This window comes from Staurois parvus, unplaced genomic scaffold, assembly GCF_062004578.1.
Source record: "Staurois parvus isolate SC_StPar_1 unplaced genomic scaffold, SC_StPar_1.0 ptg000375l, whole genome shotgun sequence".
NCBI classification, from domain to species: Eukaryota; Metazoa; Chordata; class Amphibia; order Anura; family Ranidae; genus Staurois; species Staurois parvus.
The window spans coordinates 625,101-650,840 of record NW_028318171.1 but is presented as its reverse complement, the minus strand read 5'-3'; the positions used below and the strand labels follow the sequence as shown (position 1 = coordinate 650,840).

Here is a 25,740-nt window from a genome sequence, read left to right as displayed (position 1 = left end):
CTTCAGACACAGTACAGGAGATGACCAGAGACTGAAGACATAGTAGAGGAGATAACCAGAGACTGGAGATGACCAGAGACTGCAGACATAGCACAGGAGATGACCAGAGACTGCGGACACAGTACAGGAGATGACCAGAGACTGCGGACATAGTACAGGAGATGACCAGAGACTGCGGACATAGTACAGGAGATGACCAGAGACTGCGGACATACTACAGGAGATGACCAGAGACTGCGGATATAGTACCGGAGATGACCAGAGACTACGGACATAGTACAGGAGATGACCAGAGACTGCGGACACAGTACAGGAGATGACCAGAGACTGCGGACACAGTACAGGAGATGACCAGAGACTTCAGACACAGTACAGGAGATGACCAGAGACTGAAGACTTAGTAGAGGAGATGACCAGAGACTGGAGATGACCAGAGACTGCAGACATAGCACAGGAGATGACCAGAGACTGAAGACTTAGTAGAGGAGATGACCAGAGACTGTGGACATAGTACAGGAGATGACCAGAGACTGCGGACATAGTACAGGAGATGACCAGAGATCAGAATGGCAGGTGTACTGTAACACTGAGAGACAGAATAGCAACAAAAAATTTTAAAGAAATGCATGTCTAAGAAATTATGCACTGATTTGCATGTTCATGAGGGAAATAGGTATTTGATCCCCTATCATTCAGCACGATTTCTGGCTACCAGGGGTCTTTCATACAGGAAACAAGCTGAGATTAGAAGCAGTCTCTTAAAGGGAGTGCTGCTAATCTCATTTTGTTACCTATATAAAAGACACCTGTCCACAGGAGCAATCAAACAATCAGATTCCAAACTCTCCACCATGGCAAAGACCAAAGAGCTGTCCAAGGATGTCAGGGACAAGATTGTAGACCTACACAAGGCTGGACTGGGCTACCAAACTATCGCCAAGCAGCTTGGTGAGAAGGTAACAACAGTTGGTGCAATCATTCGCAAATGGAAGAAACACAAAACAACTGTCAGTCTCCCTAGGTCTGGTGCACCATGCAAGATCTCACCTCGTGGAGTGTCAATGATCATGAGAACAGTGAGGAATCATCCCAGAACTACACGTAAGGATCTTGTCAATGATCTCCAGGCAGCTGGGACCACAGTCACCAAGAAAACAATTGGTAACACACTACGCCGACAAGGACTGAAATCCTGCAGTGCCCGCAAGGTCGCTCTGCTCAAGAAAGCACATGTCCAGGCCCATCTGAAGTTTGCCACTGAACATCTGAATGATGTAGAGGAGGACTGGTTGAAAGTGTTGAGGTCAGATGAGACCAAAATTGAGCTCTTTGGCATCAACTCAACTCGCCGTGTTTGAAGGAGGAGGAATGCTGCCTATGATCACAAGAACACCATCCCAACTGTCAAACATGGTGGTGGAAACATTCTGCTTTGGGGGTGTTTTTCTGCTAGCGGGACAGGACAACTGCACCGCATCAAAGGGATGATGGACAGGGCAATGTACCATCAAATCTTGGGTGAGAAACTTTTTCCCTCAGCCAGGGCATTGAAAATGGGTCGTGGATGGGTGTTCCAACATGACAATGACCCAAAACACACGGCCAAGCTAACAAAGGAGTGGCTCAAGAAGAAGGACGTTAAGGTCCTAGAGTGGCCTAGCCAGTCTCCAGACTTTAATCCGATTGAAAATCTGTGGAGGGATCTGAAAGTTCGAGTTGCCAAACGTCAGCCACCAAACCTTAAGGACTTGGAGAGGATCTGCCAAGAGGAGTGGGCCAAAATCCCTCCTGAGATGTGTGCAAACCTGGTGGCCAATTTCAGGAAACGTCTGACCTCTGTGATTGCCAACAAGGCATTTGCCACCAAAGTACTAAGTCATGTTTTGTGAAGGGCATCAAATACTTATTTCCCTCATGAACATGCAAATCAGTGCATAATTTGTTAGACATGCATTTCTTTTGAATTTTTTGTTGCTATTCTGTCTCTCAGTGTTACAATACACCTACCATTCAATTTTTAGACTGATCATTTCTTTGTGAGTGGGCAGACATTCAAGGTCAGCAGGGGATCAAATACTTATTTCCTTCACTGTATATTTTACATTCACATCAGTCCCTAACCCTCAAGGGGCATACAATCTAAGGTCCCTAACTCACATTCATACATACACATACTAGGGACAATTTAGACAGGAGCCAATTAGCCTACCAGCATGTCTTTGGAGTGTGGGAGGAAACCAGAGTACCCGGAGGAAACCCACACAGGCACAGGGAGAACATGAAAACTCCAGGTTGGTGGTGCCATGGTTGGTATTCAAACCAACGAACCTAGTACTGACAGGTGGAAGTGCTAACTACTATTATTAAAATTGAAAGTAAAAGAAAATCCCAAATTTAGTTCCAGTGGCCTGGGGGGCCGTAATGGATTCCCTTAATTTGCAGGGTTTTTTGTTTTGGCTATGGGACAGGAAGTGAAAGTAAATCTCCCCAATGGGACAGGAGGAGGGGAGGATAGTTTGTATGTGAGATTCTGTTGAGCTGTATTGTGTGTAGCGGGAGAGTGTGAGCTTTGCCATGTGGAATCGAGTGAGTTTCTGTGTGCCCTATTTTGTCTAATGCTCCATACTATGTATACCATTATCTCATAGGTCTTCCACTCAATCAAGACAGTCTGCTCTCACCAGTGGCTGTATTTTTGTATCTAAATCTATCACATAATGACATCACTCACTGTTCAGAATCTCCCACCAATGGTCATGGTTGTCTGTTCTCACTGAACATAACGTGCTAATAATATCTCACAACCATCACTGTATATAATTTGTCACCAAGCAGCAGAAGTATTCCCATTTGGCCACAGAAGATCAGTCACCATTTATCCAAAGGATCTCTGCATGTTTCCTTTTTTTTTAAAGCTCAAAAATGCCAAAATATGCAAAATATAAAGAGTACCCAATAAGAATTATTTTCTATCCATTTTTTTGCGGTTTTATACTTTCAGTGCTGTTTTTATCTTATATAATGACATTCCGTGCCACATGTATTGGATATTTACTGCCCCGATCCCTTCTTTGCCCACTTTATTCCATAACACATACAGTATCTCCCAGAAGTGAGTACACCCCTCACATTTTTGTAAATATTTTATTATATCTTTCCATGTGAGAACACTGAAGAAATGACACTTTGCTACAATGTAAAGTAGTGAGTGTACAGCTTGTATAACAGTGTAAATTTGCTGTCCCCTCAAAATAACTCATCACACAGCCATTACTGTCTAAACTGCTGGCAACAAAAGTGAGTACACCCCTAAGTGAAAATGTCCAAATTGGGCCCAAAGTGTCAATATTTTGTGTGGCCACCATTATTTTCCAGCACTGCCTTAACCCTCTTGGGCATGAAGTTCACCAGAGCTTCAAAGGTTGCCAATGGAGTCCTCTTCCACTCCTCCATGACGACATCACAGAGCTGGTGGATGTTAGAGACCTTGCGCTCCTCCACCTTCCGTTTGAGGTTGCCCCACAGATGCTCAATAGGGTTTAGGTGTGGAAACATGCTTGGCCAGTCCATCACCTTTACCCTCAGCTTCTTTAGCAAGGCAGTGGTCTTCTTGGAGGTGTGTTTAGGGTCGTTATGTTGGAATAACTGCCCTGCGGCCCAGTTTCCAAAGGGAGGGGATCATGTTCTGCTTCAGTATGTCACTGTATATGTTGGCATTCATGGTTCCCTCAATGAACTGTAGCTTCCCCAGTGCCGGCAGCACTCATACAGCCCCAGACCATGACACTCCCACCACCATGCTTGACTGTAGGCAAGACACACTTGTCTTTGTACTCCTCACCTGGTTGCCGCCACACACGCTTAACACCATCTGAACCAAATAAGTTTATCTTGGTCTCATCAGACCGCAGGACATGGTTCCAGTAATCCATGCCCTTAGTCTGCTTGTCTTCAGCAAACTGTTTGCAGGCTTTTTTGTGCATCATCTTTAGAAGAGGCTTCCTTCTGGGACGACAGCCATGCAGACCAATTTGATGCAGTGTGCGGCATATGGTCTGAGCACTGACAGGCTGACCCCCCACCCCTTCAAACTCTGCAGCAATGCTGGCAGCACTCATACGTCTTTTTCCCAAAGACAACCACTGGATATGACGCTGAGCACGTGCACTCAACTTCTTTGGTCGACCATGGTGAGGTCTGTTCTGAGTGGAACCTGTCCTGTTAAACCGCTGTATGGTCTTGGCCACTGTGCTGCAGCTCAGTTTCAGGGTCTTGGCAATCTTCTTATAGCCTAGGCCATCTTTATGTAGAGCAACAATTCTTTTTTTCAGATCCTCAGAGAGTTCTTTGCCATGAGGTGCAATGTTGAACTTCCAGTGACCAGTATGAGAGAGTGAGAGCGATAACACCAAATTTAACACACCTGCTCCCCATTCACACCTGAAAGCTTGTAAAACTAACGAGTCACATGACACCGGGGAGGGAAAATGGCTAATTGGGCCCAATTTGGACATTTTCACTTTTGTTGCCAGCGGTTTAGACATTAATGGCTGTGTATTGAGTTATTTTGAGGGGACAGCAAATTTACACCGTTATACAAGCTGTACACTCACTGCCTTACATTGCAGCAAAGTGTAATTTCTTCAGTGTTGTCACATGAAAAGATAGAATAAAATATTTACAAAAATGTGAGGAGTGTACTCACTTCTGGGAGATACTGTACATACATGAATTAGAAATTTCACATTCACAAAATTACCACAATCAATAACTTGCACTGACTCCAAAAATGACCCCGATCATGAATGGGCACATTTGCTAGTTTTTAAATAATACAAAAGTTTTGGTACATAACAACCCTGGGTATAAAACAAAATAGCTGAATACTCTTTTGTTTCTGCTCAGCATTTCAGATTAGTGTCAGGAGAGCTATCTAAATATTAGGGAGTCCTTTAAGAAGTAGGTGGTTTACGTGGCAATATGCCGTTCCTTCCTTGTGACGGTGTTCTTTGTTTTAGTTGGCTCCATCCTGATAGAAATCTATGGGATGGAAGCCAAATATATGAGCTATAGCAATGTTTTTTTCTAGTTGTTATTTCTTGGTTAACCACTTCTTGTCCGTCCTATAGCAGAAGTACTGCTACAGGGTAGCACGGGTGTGCAAAATCACATGTGTGTATATATATATATATATATGTGATTTTGCATTTCCGGGTAGGTGGCACGCTTCCTACCCGCACCGCATTTGTGGCCTGAGCTGTCAATCACAGGGTCCCGGCCGGTGATTACTCACTGGCACCCGGTGATTGTCGAGCATCTCCAACAGGGGGGAGAACTGTTTGTAAACAAAGCAGTTCTCTCCCCTTTAGCTCCAGCACACGGCTTTGCATGACTGTGCATAGCACAGCCATGCAAAGCAGTGTGCTTACAGTGAAGCACAAGCACAGCCCACTATGTAAAATGGCACACAGTTAACCCTTTTATCACCCCACGTTAACCCCTTCCTGCCCAGTGCCATTAGTCCATTAGTACAGTGTCAGTGCTTTTCATTAGAACTGATCATTGTATTGGTTTCACTGGGGATGTCAGTGACACCAAGTCAGTTCCCCCCCAGTGTCAGAATGCCCACCGCAGTCCCGCTGATCGCCACCATTACAAGTAAAGATTTAAAAAAAAAATCCCAGTATACATACCGCAATTTCTAAACACTTTAACTTTAACGTAAACCAATTAATTTACACATATTGGGATTTTTTTTAGCAAAGGCATGTAGCATGTAGCAGAATACATTTTGGCCTAAATGTATGACGAAATTTGATTTTTTAATTTTTTTATTGGATATGTTTAATGGCAAAAAGTATAAAATATTGTTTTTTTCTCAAAATTGTCGGTCTTTTTTTTTATTACAGCGCAAAAAATTAAAAAACACACAGGCAATCAAATACCACCAAAAGAAAGCTCTATTTGTAGGAAAAAAAGGACATACATTTCATTTGGGTGCAGCGTTGCATGACCGCACAATTGTCAGTTAAAGTAACGTAGCGCTGTAACGCATAAAATGGCCTGGTCAGGAAGGGGGGGGGGGGTAAATCCTCTGGAGAGCAAGTGGTTAACATAAATTGAGGCTAACAGATACTAATGGTAAGAAATAGCTGTCAGCTTGCCGTGTGTTTAGAGTTGAAAATATTCAGGGGATCAAAAAAAAAATAATAATAAATTTAAGCCAAGTGAGAACAGATCTTATTAAACATATGCTTCCATTTCTGCATTACACATAATTTTTCAGAGTATACATTCTGACATTTTTGTATGCTGCATACCCAGCACTGCCCTTGGTGATTTATGCTAATTTGTCTTTATTATTGTTGTATGTGCCTATTACTCACTAATACTATTTAATCTAGTGTTTCCCCGCCTTTTATTATTTATTTATATCGCGTGATGCAAATACAAGAAATCAATTTTCATGTCTAACACAAAGCAATTGAATTACACGTAGTATGCATTTTAATCATTAATTGGCACCTTACACATCTCATCTGTAGGAACAGTGGAATAACAATAACGATTTGTTACAGTAGACGGTGTTGCGTCAGAGAATTACAAGCCTGATGCATATAAAAAAAAACCTTGTAATAGCCTCCCCAGGGTACACTACTTGACATCGAAACATGGCAAGGACAGATATTTTCATGTAGGAACCACAGCATTACTTAAATTAATACTCATTGTCTGAAAAGCAATATTTTACTGAATTACTTTGAAATATTTCCAGTAAGGCATCCTGCAGATTATTTGAAATTCTTCCTTTCCACCACAGTCAGTGTTGATGGGCGAATGCTTCTGCTGGTGGTGGGTTTGGGGGGGGGGGGTGCGGACCGCTGGCTATTCGCATGTAGAAAAATCAGACAGGCTGGTTGTACCCAAGTCGATCAATGGATCACCTTGGGTACAATCAGCCTGCCCCATAGATGGATCAAATCTCAGCTGAACCAGCAGAATTTCTATCCATGTATGACCAGCTTAGGACAATAAACACAGTTGTAAGCGAAGCATATCTATGTACAGCCAACCTTAGGTTATGGTGGTCTTTGACCAAGATGGTGATTTATTCATTCTGCTTGTGACCAGCTCGAATCTACCACCAAGTAAATGAACCTTGTACACAGAACAAGTTTCAAGGGTGGTAAGGTGTTTTTTACAAAGTGAAGAAGGATGGTTGGGGGCACCCCTATGGAGAATTTTAAGAGGGTTACTCGTAGTACACCTACTGCTTCTGTTACATGGCCATTTATAAACGGTTAAAGAAAAGTTTCAGACATGAATATTTTAAAAAAGTTACACTGGTCCAGCTTGGATCAATATATAACTATGCATATACCATACCTGAGGGATCTCTCTATTAGCTGGAAATCACCACTATTACAGTGATCTCCACTAGCTTCTGGTCCTGTACCAGGCAGCTCTTCTGCTGCATTATAGACACAGGAGGTTAGCCACTTGCATGGGTGCAGAGTTTGCTTTGCATTTTCTCATCGAATTCACAGGGCTCTCTGATTGGATGAGGTGGAGAGGTGGCGAAGTGTTGTCATGCTCTGTACCTTGTCCAATCAGAGAATTATTTGCATTAATTAAGAAACCGGAATGCATAATCTGAATGGCACTCGTGTCAAGCAGATGACCTTCTGTGTTCACAATGCAACAGAGGAGCTGCCTGGCACAGGACCCAGAAGCTAGTGGAAATCACTATAGTAGGGGTGTCTACTACAGTTGTTTCCAGCTTCTAGAGGGATCCAACAGGTATATGCATAGTTACATTGGTCCAAGCTGGAAGAAGTAAAAATATCTCTACTTGGAATTCTTTCTGAAAAGGTGAAAATCCAACTTTTACAGACCCCGTAATATAATCTCCTTTTACAGCTGATTCACACATGTGTGGTGAGGATTGAAGCGCAGGTTTCACAGTTAATTGACACAGTAGCTGTTCAATGGTTCATGTCAGGTTTACATCAGGTTCAGGACAGGATTACTGCTCAGGATTATCCTGTTCACACATGTGTGGTTTAGAAACGGTCCCATAGAGGTCAATAGCCCGTAATCCGCACCTGAACTGGACCGCACTGCTCAGAAATCATACAGGACTCTTTCAAACCGCACTGAATCCGCACTACCAGTGCACCGGACATATGTGAACAGGCACCATTGGAAGCAATGTTTTTTCATATGTCATGTGGATTGAATGCGGTCCAAACCGCATCCAATTCGCATATTTATGAACCAGCACAAGTGTGTTGTTTCCGGGAGGTTTCCTAATTGCTCCAGACTAGAACTTCCAGTGACAACTAAAAAATGTAAGATTTCCCATCACTTTCTGTCCCAATGATCAATGATCACTAGAACAACAGGAGAGAGTAAATCTTCTAGGGGACACAGAGAGCAATACAGACCTAACAGGGGTTCCAACATGTTGCCAGTCTATTTGTGACTTTTTAGTTTTGGTACTAGATATACTGTACATTGGTATATCCACTTGTCTTTGGGGTCACATAACCACAGTAAGAGAAAAGGGTGGGTCGTTGCAGGGGTCTCTACCCAATCCATCCAAATTGTATAATCAAACGTATGTGGAATTCTTTTTACTAGTCTGCTAGTTCATTCCCTAGTGGTGTGTTCAGTGACATATTTACCTCTCATGAATGTGGCTTTTATAGCTCATGGCTTAATCATTTACAGCTATGACAGAGAAACATGTTCCACAACTCTCAGGTACAAAAATGGATTATTAGATCATTTAAAGGAGGAGTTATAAAGCACATGTTTCTGCTCATGTAATATCTGTAATTTAGGTGTATATGTCTTTACATGCACAGCTTTATTCTAAATTGCTTTTAAACAAAGCATTGCATTTAAAGGGCAACACGTAAGCTAAAAATTTGATTCAGTAAATGAATTGATGTTCAGTATATCATGATTTTTTTTACTTAATTCACATTTCTTTACATGAAGACCAAACTGTCCAGCGAATGTGTCAGTGACAGGGACTGGGACAATTAGAAGGCTTCATGGACACTGGACGCTTTAAACCAACTTCCTAGATGTCTTTCTCCTGGCAGCAGAAAAATGCTTGATAATTGTAAATGCATGTATCGTGTTAAGCCGGGTTTAGCCGAATCAACCATTGGGTGCTAATTCATTTAATTAGCCCGAATAATAATTTATTCCGGCCATTGAATGAATTAATGCTCAAGCACTAAACTAGCCTAGCTTTAAAGTGTTACTAAACCCACAACCAGTAGTGTATTTAGATTTTGTGCTGCCCTAGGCAACACAAAAATGTTGCGCCCCCCCTCCCCAATAAGAGAGTTCAATAAGTGTGTATGTATATATGATTCTCTCTCCCTTTTTTCTGTTCTCTCTCTCTCCCCCCCTTCCCTTTCTCTCTCCCTCTCTCTTTCTCCCCCCTCTCTCTATCTCCCCCTCTTTCTCCCCCCTCTCTCCCCCTCTCCCCCCCCTCCCGCTTCTCTTTCTCTCCCTGTCTCCCCTTCTCTCTTTCTCTCCCTCCCTCTTTCTCCCTTCCTCTTTTTCTTTCTCTTTCTTCCTCCCTCTCTCCCTCTCCCCTCCCCCCCCTCTCTCTCTCCCCCCCTCTCTTCCCTCTCTCTCTTTATCCCACTCTCCCCTCTCTTCCCCCTCCCTCTCTCTCTTTCCTCCCTCTCTCTCTCTCTTCCCTCCCTCCCTCTCCCTCTTCCCTCCCCCCCCCCTCAGATCCTATGGGACCACACACACACCCACCCCTCCCCCCTCTCCAAGGGCTGCTGATCTCTGTGCAGCAGGAAGTGGGGGGGAGGTGTGTGCAGTCCCATATGATCTGTCAGTGGTCAGTGTCAGTGTAATCTGCTGGAAGGATGACAGGAGGGAGAGCCCACAGAAGACAACACAGCTCACCTCCTCTGGGCTCTTTCATCGCTTCTCTCCCTGCTCCAGGCATTCCCCTGGTCCTGGTTCAGCAGCTGCTGGAGGGAGAGGTGCACGATCGTCGTTCTGCAACTGCCCTCCCCCACATCATACCTCCTGCTGTTCAAAAAGTCCTTTCTTCGGGGGGAGGGGGGGCAGTGCCGCCCCCCTAAAAATTGCCGCCCTAGGCAAATGCCTTGTTTGCCTCGCGGTGGATACGCCCCTGCCCACAACAGTAAAATCAGTCTGTATATGCAGTAAAGCATGCTTGTTATACTCACTGTGGAAACTAAGGGGTTAATCCCCCCCATGTGTAAAAAGGATGTTTAATGCCCTGATCCTTCCCTTCTTCCAGTGTCTCCCAAATATCTCCTGATAGAACAGATGCTAGGGACAAGCTGCACATGCTCAGTTTGGTGTGTATGGCTAGAGAGTTGTTTTTTTTTCCTTGGGAGAGTGCATGTGATCAGCACAGGACCAATCAGCTCTGTACAGACAGGTCAGGGGATCTGCATCCTCCTACAGCACAACAAAAACTCCTGCTACAAGCTTTAACCAGTACTCTGCTGGACACTAATAGAAGTCACAAGACTGATCTAACTGCTAATGAGAAAATGTATTTAGTAGTTTATATTTACTAAAATAATTGCACTTCCATGTTGCGTGTATTGTGACCAGATGTGGTGAAGGCAGGGTCCCGGGTTTAGTAACACTGTAATGCACGCTTACACATGTATACATGTATTTTTGCCAAGTCAAGCATTTTTCTGCCTAAACTCAGAAGAATCTTGTTCAGGAGAGGAGCATTTTACTGTCTCTAAACGCTGCTGCTCCTAAACTCTCATAAAATCCTGTGTTTGCAAGCACACCTAGGATTTATTGAGGTGTGTTCAGCAACTTAGGAAGAAAAATGCCAAAAGCTCCAAAAACATGAGTTTAGGAACAGCAGTTTGCATGAACTCTCCTCTGTTATCCTACGTGTCCATGCATAGATAGACATTTACAGCAGTTTACTAGCAGGGGAATTTAGAAGATGTTTTCTGAATGCCCTAAAATTCCGTTCAGGAGAAGGAATTTTGACTACAAAAAAACACTGAACACTGCTAAACAAGTTTAGCACTTCAGTATTTATTCATTTCAGTGGCCTGAATGAATTAAAACTCTGGCCAATAAAATAAATGCCCAAACACCAAAACATTGCTAAAATTGCCTAAACTAGTTTGAAATCCGCAGCTTAGGTGAGTTTTTAGCGCTGATTTTCTCATGTCAGGAGAAGCAGTGTGTACATGAGGCCTAACACTGGCAAATATGACTGAACAGCTATAGCAACATTTTTTTCAGAGAAAAGTAGAGTTAAACCATTGGAATAAAAGGTGAACATTGTAAGCAGCCCTGGCAATGATATAGTGTGTGCCAAATTTGGCCTTTGTGTGAATGTAGAAAAAAATATACATGAAGGCATATGAAGTGAAAACAAATATACTGAATGACATTCAGTCCATCATGAATACTGCTGCCACGCTCATCCACCTTACCAACCGTTCAGTGTCTGCTACCCCTCTCTGCCAATCCCTCCACTGGCTTCCACTCGCCCAACGAATAAAATTCAAAATACTAACAACTTACAAAGCCATCCACAACTCTGTCCCCAACTACATCACCAAACTGGTCTCAAAATATCAACCAAACCGCTCTCTGTGATCCTCCCAAGACCTTCTGCTCTCTAGTTCCCGTGTCACCTCCTCCCATACTCGCCTCCAGGACTTCTCCCAAGCTTCTCCCATCCTATAAAACTCCCTACCCCAATCTGTTTGGCTGTCTCCTAATCTATTTACCTTTAGACGATCCCTGAAAACCTTTCTCTTTACAAAAGCCTATCCTGCTTCTACCTAGTAAACCGCCATTTATTTCCTCCATCAGCTCATCCCCCACAGATATTACCTTTTGTACCACTCAACCCTTCCTCCTAGATTGTAAGCTGTAATGAGCAGGGCCCTCTGTTTCCTCTTGTACCAAATTGTATTGTAACTGTAATGTCTACCTTCATTTTGTAAAGTGCTGAGCAAACTGTTGGCGCTATATAAATCCTGTATAATAATTCTAATAATAAATTCTTAAACAAGTATCCCGGCGGGGATATTAATTGGCAATTTTATAACCTGGGTGATTTACAATTAACAAGGAATCAGCAAAGTGAAGATATTGATTCCTTTTCTAATCAATAGTCCGATGGTAAACAGGTGACCCTGAAAGTTAAAAAGCTGAACCCAGGGGCGGACTGACAACTCATGGGCCCCCCAGGCAATAGGGGATCATGGGGCCCCTGTGTCCTTGCCCAAATTCAAAAAGGCCTATGAAAAAGGTATCAGGGGCATCTTATGAGGCCCCCTACTGACCCCGGGCTCTCGGGCAGTGCCCGCATTTCCAAATGGTCAGTCCGCCCCTGGGTGAACCTGAAAATAGAGGCGACAGGTACATGAGTGAGGTAAAGGACAAGACTGAGGATCATTACGAGTTCTGTGACAAATAATCCATATCAAATACAGTACTGTAATTCAGGTGTGTATTTATCTGTTAGTCTGGAGTTCCACTTTAGGTTGAATACCTATTTTGGGCCCAATGCCCAACAAGCAACCAGACTTGAAACGGAAACTGATTGTTTGGAAAGCTAAACTAAATTTATACATCTATTCTGCAAAACTTGTGGCACATGCACAGTACAGTGCACAGTTATGGTCCAATCTCTGAATGTGTAAGATGCCCAGAATGGAGGGGGTGTTTGGATAATTTAATTAACTGGAGGCACAGGAGTTTCATCAATAGCAGCTGCCTGATCCACAAAGCAAGAAAATGCTGGACCTGTAAGAAGATGGCTGCTGTGTTAAGGCGGGGAGCTCCTGATCTTGTATCACTCGAGGAAAGCACACCCAGAAGTAAGTGTGCCATCATGTGCATGCAGGGCTGTGGATAAGGGGTTACCACCAGGCCTCCTGTATGGGGCCCAGGCCAGCAAGGGGGGCCCAGGCAGCTGGGTGAATTTCTAGAACTGATCCCCTCTATGACTCTTTTTGCAGTAGCTGGCTTTTTCTCCTCTCCCTCCCACTGGCTTCCATCTGCTGCAGAGAGAAGCATACAGAGGATCAGTTCCAGTAATTGCCCCCGCCACACCCAACACCCTCCCTGTGAACCCTATGTTTGCCCCTGTGTGCCCCAGTGCTGTTGGCTTCCCTACTCTCCTTGCCACCGGCAGCTGCAATCACATGATAGGATCGGTCAGGATGTAGTGGGGGAAAGGTCTAGGAAATATGTCACATTTACCATTCCCTTCCTTTCCTGAATCAACACAATGAGCGATCAATACTGATCACTCTTTGTGTTCATTCATAACTGAAGCGTAGTAAACTGTGGGTTTTTTTGGGGGGGACCCTGTCAGGTTGGCTGTATGGGGCCCCGTGGTTTCTATTAGCAGCCTTGTGTGCACATATGTGTGAAGATAGACTGTTAACCTCTTGCTCTTTGTTCCAAATACTTGTAATATTCACTTCTCGGTCACTTTATTAGGAACACCTTGCTAGTGCCAAGAAAATTTTCTCACACTATTACACCACCAACAACAACCTGAAGTTCACCGTTGATACAAGGCAGGATGGATCCATGCTTTCATGTTGTTTACGCCAAATTCTGACCCTACCATCTGAATGTTGCAGTAACCAGTCTGCCCATTCTCCTCTGTCCTCTGACATCAACAAGGCATTTTCATCAACACAACTGCCCCTCACTGGATATTTTCTCTTTTTCGAACCATTCTCTGTAAACCCTAGAGATGGTTGTGTGTGAAAATCCCAGTAGATCAGCAGTTTTTTAAATACTCAGACCAGCCCTTCTGGCACCAACAACCATGCCACGTTCAAGGTCACTTAAATCCCCTTTCGTCCCCAATCTGATGCTCGGTGTAAGCTTCAGCAAGTTGTATTCACCATCATCTACATGCCTAAATGCATTGAGTTGCTGCCATGTGATTGGCTGATCGGCAATTTCTGTTACCAAGCAATTGAACAGGTGTACCCAATAAAGTGGCCGATGAGTGTCAATGCCTGTGTATTTGAAGCCTGAGAAGTTTACAGCTGCAGGGGTAAAGGGGGTGGGGTGTCAGAGGACTCCAGATTTCAATTACCACATCAGCTAGCAGCACAAGGGACACATTGCATTGCATGTATCCATCCCTTGTGCTGATTTAATGAAAATGAAATAGGACTTCATTAGAAAGATCTCTCCAGCGTGACGTGGTAATGTGTGGTAAAACAAGCATCACAGCAATGTGAGGTAAAACACCACACGTGCATTGATTACTGTGGTGCACCCCAACACACCTCCATCAAAATGTGTAAAATAAACCCGCGCCTAAAATCAGTCAATTAATTAATTAATGCTGCTGTTCATAGATGAAAACCGTCAAAACATAAAAATAATACCACAGCGCAAACATTTAAACACATAATAAAATACCATCAGTGATAAAAAAAATGTCGAGCAGGGCCCTCCTATTCCTTCTGTACTGAAATGTATTGTAATTGTACTGTCTCCCTTATATTGTAAAGCGCTGCGCAAACTGTTGCCGCTATATAAATCCTGTATAATAATAATAATAACAAAATATAAGAGTGCTCCAATCAAAGAAACAGTGCCAAAGGAAATTCAATGTGCCCACACCATCCGTGATCACCTTCCGGTATGGTCCACACTCACCAGATTTAATGGACTCCTAGCTTATATGGCTTAAGAGTCAAACACCTCCATTAATTGATCCTTGTGGTGTGCTGGCAGCTCATACAAATGACAATGCATATTAATATGCGCACGTTAAAATGCACCACAACTGATGGCTATGGTGTAAATGGGCCTTGTCAGCTCACATTCACATCTGGGAGTTTTGTTGGACGTTTTTGCATATTTCCCTTCACGTTACAATGCTCATTCTCAAAAATCCCCTTCATTTCATTAGTGACTGTTCACATCTCTACACTCAGATGCACGAAGGTCGGGAAGGTACTTTTCTGGAGCTTTGTTACATTATTTTGACCCCATAGACTTCAGTGACTGTACACACGTGACACATGTGCTGGTTTGGGCATGCGTTTTTGTGTCTGAATCACAGATCTCCTCTGCTCTCCTCCTCCTCTGTTCCCAACCAAAGGGTTTTGTTTGAACACATTTGCAAATACATGCGTAAGCCACAGTGCCTATGTCAAGGCTCCTCCGTGTACTGCGGTCCTAGCTGTATAGTTTCAGAGTCACTAAGTTGGAGCACATACAGCAGTGGATAGATTAAAGGCAGGTTTGCCTGGAGGGAGCCCACCCCTACTTAAAGGCACAGGGACGCATGGGACGCCCAGCAACATCACAATGGCAGCTGAAGGCAGACTGTGTTCAACGTTTTTGTCTGGAAAAAAAACCCAGCTGTAAAAATGCTCTAACACTGTAATATGACGCAAACTGGCATTTTTGGACTTTTTTTTACCAAACAAAAGGCTCCATGCACACTGGGTGTTTTGATAACGCTGGTAACGTTAGCTATTAGTCATGTTAAAAATTTGAGTTTTTCTGCTTTTTTTAGCGTTTTTCGCATTAGCATTTAGAGGCGTTTTGCTGCATTTAGTGACGTGTTTTTGGGTTTGGGTTCTTTTAGCATTTTTTTGACCAACAAAAAAAAAATGGGGGGGGGGGGATTCCAAAAAATGTAACGTTTTACCGTGTTTTTCAGCATTAGTGCGTTTTTACAGCTAAAAAACTCCTCTAGAAACCTATTAGTTCTGGGGCGTTTTTCCAGCCAAAAAACGTCCCTGCCAAAAAACGTTGATTACAGTCTGTGTGTGAATGGACACATAGGATAACATGCTGGGGAGTTTACTGGCTGTAGGAAAAAAACGTTAAAAAAATGTCAAAAGCCAAAAACAGCAGCTGTAAAAACGTCCAGTGTGCATGAGGACAAAAATTTTTTTTGGGTCAAAGAAATGCTAAAAAACGCAAACGCGGAAAAACGCGGGAAAACGTTGTTAAATGCTAATACAATAATGCATTTGGCAATGTGACTTTACACGGCTAACGTTACCAGCGTTATCAAAACACCCAGTGTGCATGGAGCCTTTCGTTTGGTCAAAATAAGTCCAAAAACATCAATTTGCACCAATTTACCACGTTTTTCAGCGTTAAAGCATTTTACAGCTAAAAAACTCTAGTCCAGGGTTTTTTTTCCAGCCAAAAAACGTCCCTGCCAAAAAACGTTGATTACAGTCTATGTGTCTATAATGTGACTTTATGATTTTACACAGCTCAGGTTACCAGCATTATGAAAGCACCCAGTGTGCATGGAACCTAAAGCTCAACAGGGTTCTAGATTTTCGGCATGCTATCCAATACTAAAAAATTAGTTTGGACTAGAAATGTTAAAGGTTTTTTTTGCCTATTAGCAATCCATCGTTATTGATAACTTGATTATATTTTCTACACCTGCTAACCCTATGATGAACTCACCAGGGGCGGACTGACAACTCATGGGGCCCCCGGGCAATAGGAGATCATGGGGCCCCAGTGTTCTTGCCCAAACTCAAAAAAGCCTATGAAAAAAGGTACCAGGGACATCTCATGGGGCCCCCTACTGACCCCGGGCCCTTGGGCAGTGCCCGAGTTTCCAAATAGTCAGTCCGCCCCTGGAACCCACACCACCAATAAAATGTTGAGAAGAGCTATCAAGAAAGACTAATGCCATATGTTAAGGCTAGGTTCACATATGTGCAGGTGGTGCCGCTGCGAATCTGCACGAAAATCCGTGCAGCCGACCCGCACAGAGAAATACGGACCCGCGGGTAGGTGCCATTAGTTTTAATGGCACGCCGCACGCACTGGAAAACGCAACCGTACTGGGAACCGAGGTTCTCATGTGGGCTGCGTTTTCAGAAGAAGTGCAGGTACTTCTTCCATGCGTGTCACGGGTACGGGAATCCATTCAAATGAATGGTCTCTCGTGCCCACGCAAAACGCGGCTCACACGGCCGCGTATATGTGAACCAGGGCTAAGTCTGATATGGTTTCATTACCTTCATTCCCAAATTATAGAAGAGTTAGGAAGAAAGCATCTGGGAAGAAGGGTTTTAGTAATATGTTTCCGGAGTCCTTAGACCCCTGGGCAAGACCTATATATTTCTAGGCGCACAACCTGATTACATTCATCTAATCGTACACATGGCTGAGTTAAACCAAACTAATAATATATTTAAATAGGACACATTTTTTCTTTGTATTTGGAAACAATGTTGATCTGTGATTTACTGAGATCGCAAGTGTTAATACAGGTAATACAATTGTTATGTGAATGGCCCGAATTTAAAAAAAAGAGAAAATGTCTTTTAAAGAAAGGATAGTAAGTTAGGATTACCTTACCTGTAAGAATCCTGAAAGGTTCTATATTTCACGGTTACGACTTGAGTCTCAAAAAGACTGTCTGGAAGTTTATTGCTTTGTAACGCAGTTAAAAGAGTTGTCACTTCCGGGTGTGACACTGATTGTGCAGTTCTTTTCACACCCGAGACCGCTGATGTGTGTACGGCTAAAGATCCCAGCTATCCGTTTCTTGATTTGCGCGCTTTAATGTAAAAGTTTGTAGACATCCCAAATATAAAGCTGTTGACATATTGTACCTGCAGGCAGCTGTTCTGGGTCACAACAGGTTTTGTGTTTGGCAGAAGCCTTTGTAATAATCTCCCTGGAGGGCTGAATGAGCCATGGTAATATCTCTATGGAAACGACTGAAAGTTTAACCAGTGTTTAGAGATTACAGAGGGTGCTTTTACAATAGGCCTTGGGCACACCTGTCTGTAAAAGTCACCTGCCTAACTAGACAAAATGCCTTTTTTCTAATAAAGTGGCTGACTTACGTACGTATGAGAGTTAGCCGTCTTCCGGGGTTAAAAGGAAAATCTTCCTTTTGGAAAGCCCATACCAATGTGCCCGGATCACTTTTTACTTTGAGATTAGAGCGGAATTATTTTGCATACAAGCTGAACCTGTTTTGCATGTCTTCTGTAAGTACATAACAATTTATGCTGAAGTACAGTACATTAAAGGTGGTGCTTTTGATGTACTGCAGGAAAACATTCTCATTGGTTGATTAAAGGCTTGTATACGCAATGAGAATATCGGATGAATGATCTCTGTTTTTTTTGCATGCTGGTCTTATATCGAAAATAATAGGTTACTAAATTTACAGTACGACAGAATACAACTTTGGAAGTGATGTATTGTTTTGTAATATACTCTTTCATTTCTGAGCATGCGCGGTCTTGGTCAGCCATTTTTTTTTTCAGATTAATACCTCACTGATTAAATGAAAATCGTTCTTGTATCATACAAGAAAAATGTTCGTGCTTGTCCCTTCGGATAATTTCGCATGAACTGTTGTGCTCGACTCTCAAAAGCTGTGTACTAACGATCAGATTATCAGACGATCACTCCGAAAGTGATATTATTCATCCAATTTTATCATCGTGTGTACTAAGCTTAAAGTGGAGTTCCAGCCTTTTTTGTGTTTATTAACCACTTGCCAACCAGGCACTTATACCCCCTTCCTGCCCAGGCCAATTTTCAGCTTTCAGTGCTGTCACACTTTGAATGACAATTGCGCGGTCATGCAACACTGTACCCATATGACATTTTTATCATTTTTTTCACACAAATAGAGCTTTCTTTTGGTGGTATGTACTCACTGCTGGGTGTTTTATTTTTGGCACGATAAACAAAAAAAGAGCAAAAATTAAAAAAAAAAAGTTTTTCTTTGTTTCTATTATAATATTTTGCAAACAGGTAATTTTTCATCAGTGCTGCTTTGATAGGCAGCACTGATGGGCAATGATAGGCAGCACTGATATGCAACAATGATGGGCACTGATAGGCAGCACTGATGGGTGACACTGACTGGTGGCACTGCTGGGTGGCACTGCTGGGCACAGGTGGGTGGCACTGATGGGCACAGGTGGGTGGCACTACTGGGCACAGACGGGGGGAACTGGTGGGTGGCACTGCTGGGCACTGATCATCAGTGCCCTGATGATCGGTGCCAATGTGACAGCGTGGAGAAAGTGCAGCCGATAACCGGCAACTGCATTTACCGGTGATCTGCTGTGTCACTGAACATGGCTGATCACGTGGTAAAGGGCCGCTGTGATTGGCCTTTTACCACATCACATGATGATCTGTGTCCGTAGGACACAGCGATCACGGAGATCACCAGGTGGACGCATGGGAGGGCACGTTTTTGGAGGACATCATATGACGCCCTCCCAGAACTGGCCGGCTGCAGTGAAGACGTCATTTGGTTATCTGTGGTCAACAAGTGGTTAAAAGCAGCTACAAAAACTGTAGCTGCTGACTTTTAATAAACACACACTTACCTGTCACAGGGTCCAGTGATGTGCTCACCCACGCCGTCCCTTTTCTCTCTCTTCTCTCCACGGCGCTGGCATCTTCAGTGTGGGCACCAGGCTGTAACAGCTTGCGGCTTCACAGCCGGGTGCCCACTTCACATGTGCAAGCCGCGCTATGCATCGTAATTGATCCAGCAGTCTTCTGGGACCTGTAAGGAGACTGCAGGAGGAAGGAGGGGGCTGAACTTCCAGTTCACTTCGCCACGGCAAACTGAACCGGAAGTGGGAGTAGCTACCTGTCAAAACCAGGTACCCCCTCCCCCCTAAAAGGTGCCAAATATTGCAGTGGAGGGGAGGCAAACAAGTGCTTCCACTTTTGGGTGGAACTCTGCTTTAAGACTTATGGTAGTCATACATTAAAATTTTTTCCGGTCTTTGTGCAATGCGATTGAAACAATCAAATCTGCAAACAACCAAATAGCCTTATAGGATAAGTTCACCTTTTGGACAAAAATAATAAATGCACATTTGTTTGCAGGTGGAACATGTAACATGTTCCAAAGGTGAATTTATCCTGGCTGGTATCTTCTCCAAGATTCTAGAGCAGGGGGAGGTGTCAAGGAACTGACCTGCAGAGCCCTGACCTAAAATAAATACTCTGCCTCAGTCCAGGCTGCTACTCAGCCTTCCTAGCTGAAAACCTGAACTAGCTCCCCCTACTTACCTAGGAGGGTGCTACACACAAACATGGAAATGCAATTATTTTAGTATCTATTAACTGATAAATACCTTTTTCTCATCGGGAGTTACAGCAGTCTTGTAACTTCTATCAGTGTCCAGCAGGGCATTGGTTAAAGCTTGCAGGAGGAGTTTTCATTCTCTCACTGTCCTATGAGACTGCAGGACCCTTGACATCTATCTGGACAGCGCTGGTTGGCCCTGTGCTGATCACATGTGCGGTTTGCCCCCAAGCCTCTGTTCTATCAGGAGATAAGTCGGGGACAGTGGAAGAAGGGGAGGATCAGAGAATACAGGGTCAAACATGCTTTTTACATAATGCAGAGGTTTAACCCCTTACGTTCCACAGTGAGTACAACAAGCATATACAGACTGATTTTACTGTGGTGGGTTTAGTAACACTTTAATGGTAAACATGGCAAAGCAATAAAAAGCTGACAGATGTTCTAACTCATCTCCACTATATCCAAAATTATTAAAAAAAAGGTTTTGCCTTTAGGCATACATTCAGCTTGCAAAGGACCAGGCATGCGTGATAACAGAACATAACCCTAAAAGGATAACCATACTTTCGTATAGATATCCCTTAAATTAGTAGCTCACCTCACCTCCAGCAGAGGTGGAAGCAGAGCTCTTATGGCAATGCAGCAAGTGTTGACATTGACAAACCTGTTTCTGCACAGGATGAGCTTGGATGGAGGAATGCATCTATCCAGCAGCCAGATGAGGGTACATGAGATGGAGCAGCTGGCTCATCTCCCCAGTGTCAGTTCAAGGACCCAGGAGAGAAGGAAGCTGCCCTAACTCCCCTGCCACAGATCCCAGAAAGCATGGATTTAATTGACTTTTCATTGGAGGATGTAACATTTACTGAGCTTCCAACGAACGTACTGGCAACAGAGCAGAGCTCTGCAAGCCTCTGCCCAGTACCGGTAACATCTCCTGGATTCCAGGGACAGGAGATAGTGAAACTATCTTCAGCCACCAGCTCCACAGACTTGGGATTTAATAGACCTTTCTGCTGAGGAGGAACAAACAGTGAGCCTCCAGCAGAAAAACTGGCATTGAGGCAGAGTACTGCTGACTTCTGCCTACAACAATTGGCGGCCCTGGAGGATTTGTGCAAGGCCACAACATTTTCATTTTACTTCCCAGAGGAAGAGCTGGAATCAGGGCAGATCACCACTAACCTCTGCCCAGCACCCACAGCACTTCCAGAGCTCCAGAGCGGGCAGCTCTTCTCCCAGGTAGCAGGCTGATTCAGTGGAACTCCTATCCCCAGCTGAAGTGCTGGCAGAGGAGCAGAATACTGCAAGCCTCTGCCCATATACAGCCCCAGCAGAAGCGCTGGCAACAGGACAGAGGGTCTACTAATTCTGCCCAACACCTACAGCAACATGGAAACCTTAGGGAGAAGTAGTCAGCGTTTCATCTCCCAGCAGCAATTCCACAATCTGGGAGAGGAGGTGATTGTCCTCACTCCCCAGCGGCAAGCCAAAGACCAGGAAGAGTAGGTGGTCATCCTTCCTCCCCTGCGGCAGTTCCACAGTCCAGGAGAGGAGGTGGTTGTCCTCCCTCCCCAGTAGCAGTTCCAAAGTACAAGAGAGGAGGTGGTCATCCTCCCTCTGCAACAGTCAGCCAGAGTGGAGGATGTGGGGTCCCCTGCAAGGATCAATGCACCAGGGAGACAGTACCAGAGAAGTGTCGCCCCAGCAGCCAGGTGAGGGTACGGGAGATGGAGCAACTGGCTCACCTCCCCAGCGGCAGTTCCACAGGCCGAGAGAGGAGGTGGTCTCCCTTCTTCCCCAGCGGCAGACCCACAGTCCAGGAGAGGAGGTGGTCATCCTTCCTCCCCAACAGTCAGCCAGAATGGAGGATGTGGGGTTCCCAGCTGAAGCACTGGCAACCGGGCAGAGTGCCACTGATCTTTTGCCTACCACCTACCGTGTCTTCACTGCTCCAGGAAGTTGGGGCAGTCGACCCCTCTCGCCAGCAACAGACTGAGCCCTGGAAAGGTAGAGAACTCCACGCTGAAGAACTAGCAACTGTACAAAGGGTCCACAACCTTTACAGCCGACAACAACTCTTCCTTACGGCCAAGAATGGAGATTGTGTGGACTGAGTATGTGGGTTAATTCTGCCATGTTCAAACCAGGTGGAAGTCTGGGACCTGGTTAGTCTACTTTTGAGGGGGGAGAGATGTAACAGACTCAACCAGGACAGGGGCTTTGGAGGAAACTGCAGGCTAGCCTCTTGCCTACTATGTTCCCTTTCATCTGGGTGGGCTCTAATCTTTGAGAGGTGTGTGCATGAGGAACCTTTTGGAGTAGTTTTACTTTGGATTCAAGTCCATGCCTCCCCAAAACACACAGACTCTCTGAACTGAAGGACCAGAATACAGATTTGGGGTATCTGTGCCTAAACCAGCATTGACTGCTTCAACCTTCCCCCCTCCCCCCTTAGACTCAGAGCAGATGTTACTGTCAGGGCTCAAAATTCTAAGTCCTTAACTACTAGCAAGCCCTTAAGAAGAGTTACTTGCCACCAGTTGCCCCACCCAACCCCTTCTTTGCCCTGCCTCTAATTCCACCTCTAAACACGCCCTCCAAAATTATCTCATGAAATTACACTGTTAAATGTTCCCCACATTACACATCAGGGTCCCCAGAGTCCCTCCACATTACATCAGGGTCATTAGAGTCCTCTGCACTGTACTGAGAAATTCTGTAATGATGGGTCCGTACTGGGAGGGGGGTCAGTACTGGGGTCTGTACTGTAGGGTGTGTACAGGGGGGAACTGTACTGAAAAGATTTTTATTGAGGGGTTAGCCTGGGAGGAGGGTCAGTACTGGAGGTGTGTGTATGGGGGGGGTGTCTGTACTAGGGGTTCTGCACTGGGGATGTCTGTACTGGGAGATGTTTGCACTGCGGGGTATTTATACTGGGAGTCTTTACTGGGTGACCCTGCACTGAAAGAGTCTGTAATGATGGGTTAGGGGGTCAGTACTAGGATGGGGATCAGTTCTGGGAGTGTCTGTACACCGGGTTGTGTACTGTGGGGGATCTGTACTGAGGGGATTTGTGTTGAGGGGTTAGCCTGGGAGGAAAGGGCAGTACTGGAGGTGTTTGTATGGGGCATGTCTGAACAGGAGGGGGGTTGCACTGGGGGTGTCTGTACTGAGGGGTTAGGATTGCTGGGGGCAGCTGTTGGGGAGGGGGTTGTACTTATTGGTTAGGTTGGGAAGGGGGCCTGTACTGAGGGGTTAGGCTTTTGGGAGTTTGTACTGGAGGAGCTTGTACTGAGGGGTTAGGCTGGTAGGGGTCTGTACTGAGATATTTGGGGGCTCTATATTGAGTAGTTAGGAAGGTAGGGGGGATTGTAGTGAGGGTCTGTGCAGAAGGGCTGAAGGGTTAGGCTGGAAATTGGCATCTGTGCTGGGGGGGGGGGGTCTGTCCTGGGGGGACTGGTAGTGAGGGTTTAGACTGGGAGGGGGATCTATATTGGCCTGTACTGAGGGAGTCTGTACATTTTGCTTTTAGGCCAAAAAGTTCAATTTTGGCCTCATCTGACCAGAACAACTTCTTCCATATGTTTGCTGTATCCCCAACATGGCTTCTCGCAAACTGTAAATGGGACTTCTTTTGGCTTTCTTTCAACAATGGCTTTCTTCTTGTCACTCTTCCATAAAGGACAGATTTGTAAAGTGCACGACTAATAGTTGTCCTGTGGACAGATTCTCCCACCTAAGCTGTGGATCTCTGCAGATCCTCCAGAGTTACCATGGACCTCTTGGCTGCTTCTCTGATTAATGCTCTCCTTGCCAGCCTGTCAGTTTAGGTGAACAGTAATGTCTTGGTAGGTTTGTAGTTGTGTCATACTCTTTGTTAGGATCCGCCAGGTGGTGCCTCAGGATGCCAACTGACAGACCTACCCAGAGCGTGGAGTCTAAGCCCGGTCTGTGCTTTCACCAGGGCCCCTGATGGTGGCGATGGACTTGTAACAGACCCGGGCCAGGTCACGACCTCCGAGCAGGCCCACCAGTGGCAGAGGAAGCCTCCGGGGACGTATGCAGGTATTGGGAGAGCCAGATGTGAAGAGGATGGCGGGACCTAGCAGGATGGTCACGGGCCGTGGTCCCGTGGGGGTAAGCGGGGTACCGAATTGGCAGGCGAAGAGTAGTCAGGTCACACGCAGGGTCAGCAGGGTACGTCAGTCCGCAGAATGGTCAGACAAGCCGGGGGTCAGAGTAGGAGAAGGCAGAGTAGTCAGGGCAATCCGGGTCAAATCACAGGAGCAGGCAGCGTAGTCAGGGCAATCCAGGTCAAATCACAGGAGAAGGCAGCGTAGTCAGGGTCAATCAGGGTCACTTAAACAGGTACAGGAACTCAGGATCACAGATAGACCTTGCGGCAATCTGTGACAGTGCAGGGCATCTTTAACCGTTTCAATACCGTGCAATTTTACACCTTCATGCCCAGGCCATTTTTCAGGTTTCAGTGCTCTCACACTTTGAATGACAATTGCGCAGTCATACAACATTGTACCCAAACTAAAATTTTATCATTTTCTTCACACAACTAGAGCTTTCTTTTGGTGGTATTTAATCACCGCTGGGGTTTTTATTTTTTTCTAAATTAACAAAAAAAGACCAAAAATTTTGAAAAAAAAACACATTTTTCTTTGTTTCTGTTATAAATGTTTACAAATAAATAATTGTTCTTCATAAATTTAGGCCAAGATGTATTCTGCTACATGTCTTTGGTGAAAATAACCCAAATTAGGATGTATTTTTTAGTTTGTAGGAAAGTTATAGAGTTCACAAACTATGGTATAGATCTGATTATTGATCAATCCTGAAGTACTGACGGCCAATCTAATTTCTTGAGGTCCAAGAATGTCAGAATAGTACAGATATCCCCAAATGACCCCTTTTTGCAGAGTAGACAGCCCGACGTAATTCATAAGAGGCATGGCGAGTTTTTTGAAGTTGTATTTTTTTGTCATAATTTTTCGGAAAATTAAAAAATTAAAAAAATTATTTTCACTATTTTTTTTTTTACATACTGTCACCAGTGCAGTACAGCATCTTCATATAACTGGCATGGCGGTGAACAGGGACACTGACTGGTGACAGTATGAAAAAAAAATATATATATATATATATATTTTTTTTTATTATATTTAATTTTTTATTAAATTTTTTTTAATTTTTTTTAAGATTTGCTTTTCATATTTTACTATGACCAAAGTAGTACAATGTTACCATAGTAATGTGATCAGTATTTTTTTTTTTTTACACAATTTGCTTATAGCAAAGAATTACTTTGCTATAAGCAAGCATTTACCTGAATGAAATCGATTCATTCAGCTTTTTTTTTTTTTTTTTTTTTGTGCTTAGCTGTGATTTGGTCACAGCTAATCACATGACATGTGCATGTGATTAGCTGTGACCATTCACAGCTAGGCACTAGTATACAATGGATGGCATCATGAATGAAGCCATCCATTGTATACAACTGTCATGTGACCTGCTGTGATTGGTCACAGCAGGTCACATGGTACCAGCAACGGGAGCCAGTACTCGGATCTGTCATCGGCTGTGTCCGAGGTGCACGGCCGGTGAAAGATTGCACT

At 44.4% G+C, this 25,740-nt stretch overlaps 1 protein-coding gene across 2 annotated transcripts in view; it reads right to left on the bottom strand.

Annotated features, from left to right (window-relative positions):
• The window catches only part of LOC149456121 (uncharacterized), a 43,352-nt gene extending 25,582 nt beyond the window's left edge, over positions 1-17,770 (bottom strand). For both annotated transcript variants that reach the window (XM_089685407.1, XM_089685408.1), the window contains exon 1: positions 17,389-17,770. The gene's annotated coding sequence lies outside the window, so the exon portion shown is untranslated. The remainder of the gene's footprint in view (positions 1-17,388) is intronic.
• Between the last annotated feature and the right edge of the window lie 7,970 nt (positions 17,771-25,740).